The sequence below is a fragment of the Lissotriton helveticus genome, chromosome 4_1, assembly GCF_964261635.1.
Source record: "Lissotriton helveticus chromosome 4_1, aLisHel1.1, whole genome shotgun sequence".
In the NCBI taxonomy this organism is placed as follows: Eukaryota; Metazoa; Chordata; class Amphibia; order Caudata; family Salamandridae; genus Lissotriton; species Lissotriton helveticus.
The window spans coordinates 925461248-925476828 of record NC_136063.1 but is presented as its reverse complement, the minus strand read 5'-3'; the positions used below and the strand labels follow the sequence as shown (position 1 = coordinate 925476828).

Sequence of the window (15581 nt, the reverse complement as noted above, 5' to 3'; positions counted from 1 at the left end):
ATGTTGACAATATTTTTTTCAATTTGTTGTACTTGATCCCCAATCAAACGCAGGTCAAAGGACACTAATGGCACCAGGATATAGGGGCTGGTTTAGTATATTGCTATGTGATGTAAAGGGCCTGAAGTTAACTGAGATAGTTAACTATTGAAGGGCACATCTGACTGGAAGAGGAAAGCAGAGGAGCATGAAGAGGAGGAAGGAGGCTTCCTTGAACACTGTTGGGGAAGGGCACCACAGGCTATTTAAGCAGAGGGGCTACCACACAAGTGAGCAGCTGCAAGTGATGGGTAGGGTGGTAGGGGCCCAGCCACGTTTATCCACAGGGTCCTGCAGTTTATGAGCCAGGAGTTAAGTGCTACAAGGAGAGGAAGTTCCAGGAGGCATTCAGCAAGCACCACCGGACTCTGCTAGAGCTGAAAGGGCTGGGGCTGCTGCTGCCCCAGTCCAAAGGGGACCTCAAAGGGGACTTGACCGCCAAGCTGAGCCATATGGTGGAGAGCATCGAGGCAGCCTGTTACAACAGCGTAGCAGGTCCGCAACCCTACCCTTACTTTTAGTCCTGGCTGAAAGGCAAGGGCTGGCTCATTCCATTCAAGTTTAGAACAATGTTCACACTCAAATGTATTAATTTGCTGCACAATGAAAGATTTCCCACCCTTCAACAATCTACCTTTGTCCAAGAACTTCATTGCACAAACTCCATTACACTTTGATAGAATGTGCACATCTAACATTTTCATAGCCAGGTTTTAGATAGCACTTGATGTGTTGCTACTTTTATGGGAGACTCAAACTCAGAAACAGCCATTCAATTTGACTGAGTTGTCTCCTAAATGACAGATGCTAGGGCAGTCCATATGTATGGTGCTAGAGTTATTGACCACATCAAAGTTCGAGCCTATCATACCAACATTCCATCCTGTACACTTTTCTGAGGCCCTTCCACCTCCTAGTGTCTGTCAGTAGAGCCTCATCGAGTCCACCTTTTGCCTGGGCAAGCCCCTTAGGCGTGTTGCCAATGGGTCTGCCTGTGGTCTGTGCTGGAGCTTCGTTTATGCCAAGAGTGGGCGGCTGCAAAACCACCAAGAAGTCACTGCCTAGTCACTCGTGCAACTGTAGGGGTAGATGGATCATGGTGTACTACAGACAACAGGCTCAGGATATCGCTGGTTGATTGGTACTTTAAAGTGTCATAGGCACTTTATGAATTTTGGTCTTTCAAATTTTGTTGGGATTTACTACGATTGTAAATCCCTCCACAGATGGTAGCAGTGATGAAGGTGACAGGTATTGGCAGGATGGTGTCACAAGTAGGTGAACCTGATGTCGACAACTGGTCTTCATCATTGCATTCATTTTTCTTTGGTTGGTCGACAGGTGGAATGATGGTGACCAGATAGCCTTTGTAGCCTGGTGAATCTGTGAAGCGGCGGTGCTCTAATTCATCTTCCTGTGAGGGCATCTATATCTCTTGGTATGGATGACATGGTGACTCTTTGCACGTTTGTGATTACTCTTGATTGTCCCCCTCGGCATGTGCCAGGTAGTCTCCAACTTGATAGCTTGCTTGTATCAGTAGATGCACTCATAGTGAGTTGTATGAATGTTTTCAAGATTGCCTTGCAGGCCTGGTCCTACCTAATCTTTTTTACTTCGGCCGAGGAGCGGTTGTTAGGTTAACCAATGTGAGTTGGCTAGTCACTCTCTTTTCCTTTCCTTTTTCTTGGTTTTCCGGCAGACACTGTCTTATTGACTAATGCCGGTGAGACTTCAAGTTGTGTAAGTTTCTTCTTTCTTCTAGATGCATTGGTGTGCATTATCTTCAGGAAACGTCCAAAAGGGCCTCTCAGTGGTCGACTGTCTCTGTAGTATGTCCAACCAGCTTTGGGGTACTAGGTTAATTGTTTGTGGTGTTCTGGGCAGGCACTGATCCACTTTTTCATAGGGATCACTCAGGCATCATCTCACGTTTCATATGTTCCCTCATCAGGGACCTTATTGGAGCTCCCACTTCATGGACAGAAGGATGCTGCAGTGGAGAGCCGTGGTTCAGCCTTGCCTTGTCTCGGTGCGCAGTGTTTGCACCTAGAAGGTGCAGTCCTGAGATAAGATAATTGGGTGTGGCACAGTGAGACTTGAGGGTGCAGAACGACAGGGCCCTGATGTCTGGAGCAGGGTCTCAGGTACGGTGTCCTTTCAGTCTGTACTAGCTTTGTCTGGGACTCATCCTGTCTGGGGTCATTTTCAGATGGCAGGCTTGGACAATCAGTGTGGCATCTCTGGGGTTACTGGCTGTGAGGCGGTGGGAGATTTAGTCTCTCGGTTGGGTGGCAGGCAGCCTGTTAGTTTCACCAGGTAATCTAGGTAGCTGTAGTGGTGCCTCTTTTTTCTTCATTGGGGTAGAAGTTGAGTCGAAGAGCCTTGCTGTGGTATAGCTGTGGGTGGCACTAAGGACACCTAGCATGGGACTGGGCAAATCTAAAATAGGGTATTCTAACACCCTTCACTTCAGTAACTAGCCATCAACGTGTTGCTACCATCCGAAGGAGCACTGTGACATTCTTACCATTTCTCCTGGTGATAGACGTTTGTAGTTGCCTGAGCGGTAAAAGGGAGCCACTATTAATCAAACAATTTGATTACACTGGCTACACAATGAGAACCAAGAACTGATGGATAAGGTTAGATGGGTTTATTACAAGTTCAAAGCCAAACTGATATAATTGAATCTCAAGAACATATTATAAAGATATAGAATAACGACAGAGAAACTGATATGAATGAAATTAAGTCTTAGTAGAATAAGGCATACAAGAAATTCAGCTGCAGCAATACAAAATATGAGAAATAGGAATTTATGATCAGTGAACTGATTCCATTCCTGTCTATGCATGAATAATTCTAAAGTCACCTAAACTAGTCCTAAACTAAAGCTGGAAATCTGGGGACCCTAATAAATCGGGGTAAGCAGGAAGGTGTCAGCATAGTGGAGACTTCAGTAAACGTTCTTCAAATTTGGCCAATATATAGCATAAAGCCACACAATGGAAATATGAGCAGAGAGGACTGTACCTCTCAGGGTCCAACGGGTATCTTCTCTAAAGACTAACTGTGTGATTCACCAATTAAACTCACATAACATTTGAGAATTCCACTTCATCGGCTACATAGTTTTCCACCTTCTCACAGTAAAATCTGGCGACTTCATTCAGTGTTTCCCTCCTACGGTTTGAACATCAAGACGACTTTGGATGTCTCCCTGTTCCTACTATGATCTTAGTTTGTTAGTGCCTCTCGTTCTTGCCAAAAGTTTCCTTCCGCATCGTACTTTCTCTAACACACAATATGCCTTTCACTAGCTATTAAATCATGTGAACACACCTGCAAAATAAGGAACATTGCAGCACAAGCAAAACTTAGATATTGAAGCGTAAACATTGAAGAAAAGATGCTTAAGGCCTTTGATTGAGCTAACTGACAGTCAATGTGCATCTGATGCATGATTTCTTTAAAAAGTTTTGTATAGCTCGAACAAGACCCCGAAGGGTATCAGAGCGCTTCACAATAATGGGAGGGGAGAACAAGGTAAAACGGGAACATTGTAGAGGAAGTAAGAGAGGATAACATAAAGAGCTAATAAAATCTACAAGGATGCGCACAAACATTACTTGGTACGGCAAGGTAGACAGTAATGGGTATTACAGTTGTTAGGCCAGCAAAAAAAAAAAAAAACATGTAGAAAGCAGATGACCAATGGTCATTTAAGGCAGGAACCTGTTCATTAGGATTGTTTTTACTTCATGTTTGAAAGCAGCTGTGTGGGGAATTCTGCGGATTTCCGGGGGTAGCAAGTTCCAGATCTTTGGTGCCGCGCCAGAGAAGGCTTGGAGCCTTGTTTACTTTTTGCGAAAGGTCTGAGGTTTCAATAGAAGAGAATTTGCACTTCTTGATGGACTGCCCCCACCCGATAGTTCTAGTTTGTGAGCCAGGTAACCAGGGGTTTTGAAGTGGAGGGCTTTGTGCGTCAGACAGGCAATCTTTAGTTGTATTCTTGCTTTGGAGGGTAACCACTTTAGAGATCTTAGGGCTGGGGAGATGTGATCAGCTCTTTTTGTATCAGTAATCATTATGGCAGCTGCATTCAACGAAGCCCTGAGTGGAGCCAAGGTATGTTTGGGGAGGTCACACAGCGTCGCGCTACCATAGTCCTGTCCTCTTGAGGGAGGAATGGTTTTAGGGTTCTAAGAAGCCTCATTTGGTAACTTACACATCTTACTAATGTTTTTCTCCATGTTCAAGTCCAAGTCTATGGTGATTCTAAGGGATTTCGCTGAGTTGATGATAAGAGGGGAGCAGTTGAAGGTAGTGAGGTGCTTCATCCAGAGGTCAATCTTGGGGGTGTGCTTAGGAGGGGATATGAGAAGGAATTCTGTTTTGGCGGTGTTAAGCAGGAAATGGTTCTCAAGTAGCCAGTTTTGGGTAATCATCAAGGAGGAATTGAGTGCGATGAAGACTTCAGAAGAATAGTTTTTTTGGGTAAAGTTGCGTGTCATCAGCATACATATGAAAAAGATTGTTCATGGATTTAAGAGCGTTCGCTAGTGGTTCCAGGGAAATATTAAAGAGTATGGGAGGGAGCGCAGACCCTTGCAGGATTCCCCATGGAGACTTTAGATGGTTGGGATAATGTATGGTTCACCTTAACTCTTTGGGATCTATTGTGAAGGAAGGAAACAAACCATTGCAATACCCAACCAGAGAGGCCCATCCTGTGTTCCAGAATGGCTAAGAGGATACCATGATTAACCGTTTTGAATGCAGAGGAAAGATGAAGGAGGATTAGTAGGCAGGATTCGTTATGGTCTAACATTTTTAGGATGTCATCCATGATGTGAAGGAGTGTGGATTCAGTACTATGTCTTCTCCTAAACCCAGATTGATGTTGATCCAAGAGATTGAAAGTCTTAATGTGTGAGCAGAGTTGCGAATGAACACATTTTTCAAGGAGCTCAGCCAGAGTAGGGATATTGGAGGTGGGACGAAAGTTATTGAGGTCAGATCTGTCTGCATTCGGTTTTTTGAGAGTGGGTGAAACCTGAGCTGCTTTTAGACATTCTAAGATCTTGCCTTGAGATAAGTAATGATTGTATGTGCACATACAGTTACTGAATAAATGCAAACATTAATAAATGAATACATAAAAAATGCAATTTCAGTAAAAGCAGTATAATTCGAAATACACAAACATAAGTGAACGAGAACTATAATTTGTAACATTATAATGAAAACATTAAAGGACACGCTAATATGAATCCCTAATTTCTACAGTAAATGCACTCCAATAATATGTTTCAAAGCTCACTCTACATTAATATGGTTAAGTCACCCAGTAAATAAATATATTGCACAAATCCATGCAAGCTTCGCTCTTCAGTGGCATATAGGGTTGGATCTTAAATTGTGCGTTCCCACAAGCATTGGCAAAGAAAATATGTTTCGGCTATTGGCATTGGCATTTTTTTTTAAAAATGTTTCACAGCAGCGTTCACCGTTTCATGGCGCTTTAGTTCTATACTTTAAGCCCAAGCTGCTGTGCAACATCTTTAAAAAACATTGACAACACCAATAGGTCTCATACATGAGAAACATATTGGGCCCGATTCACAAAAGTAATCTGAGACAAAATCCTAACTTTACGACTTTCAGTATTCACAAAGTGCATTTAGGAGTAGTAAAGTAAGAAATCTTAACTTTACTACTCCTAAATGCCCTTTGTGAATACCAAAAGTCGTAAAGTTAGGATTTTGTCTCAGTTAAACTTAAGTTTTGGTTAACTTAAGACCAAAACTTAAGTTTAACTGAGAGAAAATCCTAACTTTACGACTTTCGGTATTCACAGAGGGCATTTAGGAGTAGTCAAGTTAGGATTCCTAACTTGACAACTCCTAAATGCACTTTGTATAACGAAAGTCGTAAAGTTAGGAATTTGTCTCAAATTACTTTTGTGAATCGGGCCCATTGACTTTGCCAATGCTTGTTTTAATTTCAAGAGATGTTGCAAGCGCTGTGTAGGTGAAGTCTAATAATTACAAGAGATTTCCCAAGCGCTGTGTAGGTGAAAGCTAAAGAAGAACACACTGCTTTAAAGAATCATCAAACTAGCTGCAATTACATGCAACCAATAGAGGGAAGACTTGAGCTATTTTCTGGTATTATATGTGTTTACACAGCACAGTTCACAGAAATTAGTCTGAAGATTATTTGTATGTTCATTCTTAAAGTATGCGATCCACAGGCTGATTAGAGAGCGTGAGATGCTGATGCCCAAAGAGCAAATCCCAACTACAGAAACAATTGATGAGCATGTGTGGGATCTGGTGCAAGCAACGATGTGGGGGAAGGTGCTCTGGTTGCAAGTAACTATGCGAGAGGAATGTTTGAGAGGAAGGGAAACTGTCTGAAAACATGTGCAAGCCTAGGGAGTGCTAGAGCGTAAATAAAGAAAAAGTGCCTCGAGAAGCATATGGCCAGCTGAAGGTCACTGGCCACCACCCAGAATTTGTACTTTGTCCAAGTTCCAGGAGGGAGCAGCTTAGGAAAGATGAAGTGAAACCTAATGATGTGACCTTGATGCTGTTGACCAGTGAGAAGCAAGAACATTTGAGAGACTGCAAAGACAATGAATGGTAAGCAATGGGCGGGCCATACGCCCCTTTTAAGATTTCTGTTTTTTAATTGCATGAGAATTAGCAAGCTGGAAAAATCTAAAAGTGGGGCCAGTGGGAATTGTTTTACTGGTGTGAGTTTTGTTTCAAATCCTGAGTGACATGGAAGGTCAATTGTGGTGCCAAATGCTCAGGATATCCTGGTTGAAGGATATGTCATTGTGGTACTCTGGCGATTATCTCCCCCGTGGCCAGTAGATCCAATACGACAATTGTGCAAACTAGAAGTGAACAAGTCATTGAGAATACACTAGGGTGGCATTTTAGAAAACAGCTATTTAAAGGACCGCAACCATGGCCATATTTGCCCATAGCAACAGCAATGTTGCGCTGATTGCTTTGTATTTTCCAACCAATGTGTTCGAAATTTACTGGATGTGATAATTATTGCACACTCCAAGTTTTTGGAGAACAATATCCAGAATTTTGTGCTAACCAAATTAAAATGCACATTTCTTGGTAAACACTGGGAGTTTTCTATTAAATTCTGTTAGATTTAACCTGCTGAAACTTAACAAAGGGTGCAATCGTTATCACACCTAGGTAATTACCAGGTGTGATGAAAATTGCGCCACTTGTAATTGCGATCCCTGCTCAAAAAGATGTTTGTGCACTGATCACAAATTAATCGGCCACTAATAATAAGGCCCTACGAGTTTTATTGGTAATGGCCCAAAGTAGTGATGTTATACACTTTCTTAACCTCTTCCATGCTCATGACGGCTCCCGGCCACGGTGGGCGTGTGCTGATGACGGCTCCCGGCCGTCATGACCACGCCCGCGATAGGAATGTTCAGCACTGCGGCGGAATTCGCGCTGCAGTGATGAGGTTAAAGAGTGTTTTGTTGCCTGCTGATTTCTGTTATTTTTTGCTCAGTAATATTTTATTTACGAATTTTTAAAGCACATAATTCTACTTCACATATATTATGCCAAACCTTTAGTTACAGAGGCCTTGCCTCTTCTGCAACTTTATAGGATATGCTTTATAGGCTACACCACTTTTAAAGCCTGATCCTCTATCTTAATCCTACTAACACTACCTATTTCCATGAGTTACTGTTAAACTTGTCAGCCTTGGGGTGGCCTTCTTACTAAATTTTGCCTACTGCCCTCCATTTCTGCTGAAATTCGTTTTTGGTGGCCTTAAGACTTTGTGCACTTTATCACTGCTTACCAGTGCTAAGGTACTTGTGCTCATTCCCCTAAACCTGGTTAAATTGGTTTACACCACGTGCTGTATTACAGAAAGTGTCCTGGCTGCACCATGACCTAGTGCGCCAGCTGGGCAGCCCCGTCTGTAATACAGAGAGCGCTGGCACACATGTAGCGCCAGGTCTATCTCAAGGCAGCATTCTCTCATTTGCATGGGAGCGTGCCCTCACGCAAATGAGGCAATAGCTTTGCCTCTGCTTCCGTGTCATATTATAAACGTATAGATAATGATGCCTTCAAGGGATTCTTTTTGGAATCAATGTCAAAACAAAATTTAACAAAATTAATGAACCTTAAGCCCCAAGTGGTGACTTGATACAAACAAATGTTGGAAATGAATTGATTCATTAAACCATGACTCAATCATTGAAATGAAATATATTCAGTAAAAAAATAATGATACACGGGTGTATACTTCAAAAAGATGAGCTTTATATAAATAGTTGTATTGAGTAAAAAGGGTACATGTTGCAATTCACAAAAAGACAAAAGAAACTGAACCAAAAAATTTTCTATCATGAATACTTTTGCCATAACCCATTTCACATATTGGATAGAAACAACATCATTGACTATACAATGAACTTTTCTTAAAACACAAATGACAAACAAAATGGGTCAGATAGTCGACGTTTCGGTCTTTATAGTGAAGACCTCTGTAAGACCATATTCAGGACATGGGTTCTTTTGTGTACTGATCCTAGCAAATAGGGAACCTAAACTTCAGTTCCAGGCTCTTGTCGGATGGCTGCTAACACAGTTAGCGAGGCACATCAAGAATTCAAGATTGCTTGCAAGTAGCTACTGGTGGGGCTAGCGCTCGCCATAGGATCTTTATTTTCCTAAACACACGGGGAGGCTCGTAGAGATAGGCGTCTCATTCATCCACTCAGTTGGAGAAAAGTCTATTTCGTCCTCACTTTCATATCTCTAGATGGGGAAAAGGGATCCTATGAACCTTTCCTCTCTTTAAAATGCAGTTGGGTTGCTGCATTTACAGTGAAACATGGGGCATCTTATTTATTTTTATTTATTTATAAAGTGTTATATAGCGTAAACATGATCCCAAGGGATATCAGAGCGCTTTACAATTGTGAGGAAAGGAAGGTAATAGATGCAGTACATGTGTCAAATAGGGATACAGGCAGAATCACATATCAAAATGGAACTCACAGGACAAGGGTGGTAACAGGTACAAAGGGTCAGCACAAATAATGAGAAAATAACTGGTATATAGCGAGATGGGGGGGGCAAGTGCATCGAGGGAGGGGAAAAAATAGCATCCAGCGTAGGGCTTAAAAGTGAAGTCCAATGCAGCAGACAATTCATCAGTCTATTAAGGTAAGAACTTGTTCATAAGGAATCTTTATACTTCGAATTTGAAGGCAAACTTGGAGGAGTTACTGTGTATTTCCGGTGGGAGAGAGTTCCAGATCTTCGGTGCTGAGCCTGAGAAAGCTCGGTGACAAGTTCTCTTTTTTCGAAAGATCTGAGGTTTCAGGAGGAGAGAGTTGGCACTCCAAGAAGGTCTACCCCCTCCGGATAGTTCCAGCTTGTGCGCTAGATAACTGAGGGTTTTGAAATGGAGGGCTTTGTGAGAAAGGCAAGCAATCTTTAGCTGTATTCTTGCTTCAAAGGGCAGCCAATTTAGGGATTTTAAGACTGGAGAGATGGGCGCATTTCTTTTGGTACCCATAATCAGTCTGGTCGCGGCATTCAATGAGGCCCTTAGTGGGGCCAAGGTATATTTGGGGAGACCACAGAGCGTAGCACTGCCATAGTCTAGTCTTGGCAAAACAAGCACTTGGACTACTCTGCCTCGAATCCACTATTTCACTTGAATACACTGCCCCCAGGGCAGCACAACTTTGCAGCTGCCTTGGGGGCAGTGCATTGAATATAATAGGGTGCACTTTCCCCGTTTGAGTCTGGCGCATCTGTTTTAAGGTGCGCCATAGCGCAATAGGAAAAGTGCACCCTATGTGTAATGGAGCTCCAGAGTGGTATATTTATTTTGTCTAAAAGTCCATTGTAGAGTGGTATACCATATACCCAAGGCCTGTAAATTAAATGCTACTAGTGTGCATGCAGCACATAATATGCCAACCACTTAGGAAGACTCTTAAATCATGTACCAGATCTGCCACTGAAGTCTGAATGCAGTTGTAAACTGCCAATTGGACTTGGCAATATAACCTCCTTGCCAAGCATTAAACTCCCCTTTTATTACATGTCAGTCACCCCTAAGGTATGCCCTGTGCAGCCCAGAGGGCAGAGTGCATTGTACATAAAATGTAGGACATATACTTTTAACCATTACACTGGTAGCAACAAACTCCTAAATTAATTGTTCACTACTGTGTAGCCTACCTTTCCCATAAGATAACATTGGGTTGCATTATCACATTTAATTAGTGCTAGCGTTTGATTGTGGACAGATAAACATTCCTTGTTTGGTATCTATGAAATAGTAATTAGAAATCTTTTTAATGGTAAAGTCAGATTTTAAATTACAGTTTTGAAAATGCCACTTTTAGAAAGTAGAAATGTTATTGCCCTTAGCCATTTAGTGCCTGCAGCCTCCCTTGGGTCACAGGACTGGTTGCAACTAACAGTTAGACATTGAGAATTCATCCCATACAATTATACAATAGAGAGATTAGGTGTGCCTGAAAGGGTTATCTGCTAGCAGGATTGGGGCGAAGCTGGGCACAGCCCCAATTGCAACTCAATAAGCTGGGCTCTCTCTACATAAAGGGCTTGTCACATCCACATTGACTCTGCAGTCAACTTCCACGCACTTCAAAGAGATACCCACTGAAACTTCTACCGACTTCAATTTGGAACCAGGTCTAGAAATGTATACTCCTTCATCCTGTCGGGATCACCTAAGTATCTGTCTCTGACTATGCTCCCTGATGAGGAAGAACACGGAGAATACAATGACTGACGTCCATTATATTAACTGAAGGAACACCATTAGAAATCTCAGCTAACCATATAGTTGGTAGCCTTTACTGGTGACTGGGTCACTTACTTACTGTCCACAAAGATCCTCAGTGTTCTACACCTGCTCTATGCCCTTTGAAGCTTTATGCACCTCATGAAGATGAGCTTCTTAACATCAAAAGCAATTGGTAACCTCTCTGTGGGCTGGTTGTTTGATGAGGTTCCAGCAGTTTGGGTCCAGTCTTGATACTCCTCTCAGCCTGGAGGTCCTCTTCTAAAAAGGTCTCTTCCACCAGGGATGATGACAGATATTTGCCACTTATGAAGGGTTTAACAGGCCAAAGGGCTCAGCAGGACAGCCCATTGTCATGCCTACAAACATCACTCTGCTCCATTCAGAGGCCAGCTCTTATTCTGAAGTATCTACTACTAGGTGAGAATTTAGATTTGGAACTGCCTGGTAGTCTTTCTACCAAAATGTCCTGGGTTTACCAAATGCCCTCACACACTGTATCTGAGCTCCTGGAGCTCACACCTGTTCATCGCCTTCAGGCTTCGACAGGTGAGAAACCTTTTTGACATAACTTTTCTGGTTAAACAAGGCCATGCACTGGAGTGATTCATCCTTGTGGAACCAATCGCAATACTGCTGTCATGAAGTATGAAGGCGAGCTTCTTCCCAGAGACAACTCACATTCCAGTATTCACCTGCAAGTGCCCCAAAGTCACCTAGCGAGCATGCACATGTCCTATCAACGTTATAGAAGTACTACTTTCTACCTTTTCCTATTTTTGACCTATCCAGGTAGATTTTTCATGTAATGTATTTAGTATTATTTTTATCTGGGGGTATTTTAAATTATGTAGTGCACCACATATTTGTACAGTGATATGTCTCTCTTGAAATGTTTTTGATTTTGTTTGGAGCCATTTATTGCAAGGATACTTGAGCTCCATTTATTATCATTTATAGCATTTTTAATTATTTGTACCCTCTTGGTCCTTGATGCAGCAGTTTTTTCACTGAAAAAAGTTTTTATTATTTTTGATGTTTTAATAATTTTAACGTACCATCTTTTCCCATTAATTCATTGGTGTTATTTATTTTCTTGTGCCTATAATGTTTCAAATCTCTTATTGCTTTGCTTCGGTTTGTCTTTTTTTTTGGGTATATTTCTCTTTTTGACTTACACTTGTTACGGACATTGAGTATTTTAATTTCTTATTGAACTAAAAACACTGAAAAGGTTGAAGTTTGTTAGATATTGCACAAACATGTTGTCTAAGGATTTGATTTAAATATCAATCAGTTTACGAGACCAAAGGCTTAAAATATGATTGGAAAATGCTCACCTCTGTGTTCTGAACTGTAGGGCATTGTCAAAAGGCCTGTTTTCATACACAGCACATCTGGAGGATGGCAAAGAAGGCATCACAAGATTGTGAGCCGAGAAGGAAAATGCTAATGAAAAACCGAGCGAGTCACCTGGTGAGGGATTGAGGGCGATGGCGAGTAAGAGATTGATTATTTATGTATCGCAACGAAGGGACAAGAAGCCTCCTGTTCAAGGTGCATTTAAGTTATACAGTTCCTTCATCTGAAACGTGTTCGTCTTGTATGATAGAGTTTAATTCAAATACACTTCTTTCTTTGACTGATTGACCGGACAAGGCCAAGAAAGAGAGTGGTGATGACGTAGCTATGGAAAATAACAGACTAGTAACTAATCTGCCATGTCAGTGTTTTTTTTCTAAATGCAAGGTTCAATGACACATAGAGATTCAATCTCACCACACCGTGTACACACAGCAAGTACAAGAGTTAAAAAAAGGACTTGTTTGCAGTAACTCCTGGGCAATAGTTATACATTGAGAAATGAGTTCAAGAGAGTGCCCCTCCCTGGTCCAAATTCCAGATGACGTTTTGCAAACGAAGTTTACGAGAAAAACTTGCAGAAGTTTGCTAAAAGACTCTACCTATCCACAGGAATAATAAAGGGTGTTCTTTCTAGTCTTAAAACAGCAAGCAGGGGTGTGTGTAGCGTCGGTGGGAGTGAGGGGGCGACGGAGGGGGGATTAGGGGTTTGGGGTGGGACACCCCAAGAATGCGTGCATTCTTGGCTCGGTATTTGGGTCAGAGCCTGCTGTCTCTGTGTCGTTGTGACGAAAGAATGAGAGACAAAAAAGACAGTGACCTTTGATGTACGGGGGAGGGAGAAAGAGAGTTTGAGGCAGAGGGAGAGATGACCATCTCGTGGCTGAATTTCAAAATGCGAAAGCAGATAACTCGAAATCCATATCGGCTTCCTTGTTTGTGCAAATTGTGTGATCCTAGGGAAATACTTTTATTTCACAGAGCCTCCTTTTTCTTTACTATCAGATATGAGCGCACTTTTAAATACCTGAGTTCAAGCTGTGCCCTGTACAGTCGGACTGGCCTTTTGGGCAATTTGGCAGTGCCCAAGGGGCTGAGATGTCATGTCAGTGTGTAGACCTGTTTTTGGCTATTTGTGGGCCTATTTTATGGTCTAGTGGGCTGGTTTCTATTTTGATTTCCCTGATATTACAACAAAAATTGCTTGCAGCAAGCATAAATGCATGTGATCTCCCATACCTTGTAAAACACCTATACAGCATATCATCACAAGTTCGTAACTGCCTAATTTGTAAATGTGGGACACTTTTTTAGCTTTCTAATTTGCCAATGTGGCCACTTTTATGTTGGTGTCCGTGCCTACTTTCTGTCCCGCTCCGACTCTGTGTATAAGCACCTCTTCTGTTTTATTTAATAGACTATAAAGTTGTTCCATCCCTAATATGAATCTAGGCCACATTTAGGGTTTACAAGACTACTGCCTTTCTTCTTAGCTCACTAATGCATCGTCGATGGAGGGGCGAGACATGGATGTTTCTAAAAACTATCACTTAGGGGGGCGTGGCTAGCAGCCAACCGTAATGGCTGCGTAGCGAGAGGGCTCCATGGTGAAAACGGCCCTTTAATCTATCCGGTCACTGATGCGTCATAATTTAAGGCCCCGAAGGCTGCACCCAGGGTGCGGGACCGAGAGGCCACGACCGGTGAAGCTCCGGCATTGAAACGCGGCTGCAATCTGGAGACAGTGATGCTGATGACCTGCGGCCTGTGCCGACACCCAGACGCCGACCTGAAGTACTGAAGGAGCCCGACCGGAAGTGGCAGCAAGCCGGCGGTGCCCCGCCGGAAGTTCCGCCCAGCCATGTTGGACCCCGGAGCCCTGGAAACCCAGGCCATAGTGCCGTACCTGCGGTAAGCGGCGGAGCAGTGGGAGCCCTTGACACCGCATCGGCCCACCAGCGCGAGTGAGGAACTGCCGGCGGATGGAAGCATTTAAATAAATCGATGCGGCGGGTCTAGCAGCGCCCGCTCAGCAGACTCGCACCATCGAGGCCCAGTGACGCCACCAGGGGAGAGGAGACCCGGTCTGAGGACTGATTGCCCCCCCCGGGCTGTGCAAGCGGCACCAATACAGCATAGCCGCCCGGCGCAGTGCAGGAGTGGGGGAGGCTCGTGGCGGCAATTGCGGCAGCATCACGCATTGGCCCCTGCAGTGCTTGTTGCGCATATCACTTGGGCGCTTTGGAGGAAAAGTGTGGCAGTGGCAGGTGCACAGCTAGGGTGATGAGTGCGCGAATAAGGTGTGCACCGGAGCAACGGAGTTCTCATACCCGGATTGGGCAGTGGCCCTTCATAACTGACTGGCACGGCCCAAGAGAAAATAAAGCACGCACAGCCTGGGGACACACAGCTCTGGTGGGGGGCACCTTCACGACTCCCTCCTCCGTTACAGTGGTTACACCAGGTGAGCTCGAAGAGCTACAGTGTTGGGGACCACCTCTCACTACCGGGGGGCGTGGGAACTACGCACACCTTAATTGTAGCGGCTACAGTGACCACACAGTACTTCACGCACAACACGGAGCAGTGATCCAAGGGGTGGGCCACGACAACGAAGCGCCGGAAGCAGGGCATAAGCGCAAGACACTCGTCTCTGCAACAGGGGACCCCAAGCGGCAACGTAATGGCAGGCAGAGGTTCGAAGACCCACTCGGCCCAGCTGAAGTTGGACAAATATGCCTCTGAGAAAAATACCACGCCAACACCGGAAGGACGCACGCCCCCCGGGAAATCGCAAGAGGGTGACGTGGCCAAGAGGGTGACCCTTGAGGATGTTATGAAAGCCCTGACGCAAGTACAAGCCACTGTTGGGACAATCTCCACTGATGTCACACTGCTGCGGGCAGACTTTCATAAAATGGCAGAGCGTATAAAAGAAGTGGAGGTAGTCACGAAATCACTCGTAGAGGATGTATTGGAGTTACAGACGACAGTGACTCGCCTCGAGACTGAAAACAAACTTATCAAGGAGAAGCTGGATGACCAGGAAGGGCGCTCCAGACGGAATAACGTAAGAATTCTGGGAATTCCGGAATCTGAGGGCCTGCCTGCAATGGATCTCTACGTGGAGGACATGATCAAGAACAGGTTGCATCCCAAAGGTATATCCCACTTCTTCTCTGTGGAAAGAGCGCACAGAGTCCCTGGCGGGAAGCCGAAGCCTGGGGCACCCCCGAGGCCGGTTCTGGCTAGACTCTTTAATATTAGGGACAGGGTGCGAGAATCGCACCACCAATACATATCCAGAACTCCAC

General features: G+C 43.9%; 1 protein-coding gene across 2 annotated transcripts in view; it reads right to left on the bottom strand.

Moving 5' to 3' along the window:
- Positions 1-15581, bottom strand: part of LOC144828913 (Y+L amino acid transporter 2-like) — a 505595-nt gene that overhangs the window by 415098 nt on the left and 74916 nt on the right. The gene's annotated exons all lie outside the window — the stretch shown is intronic.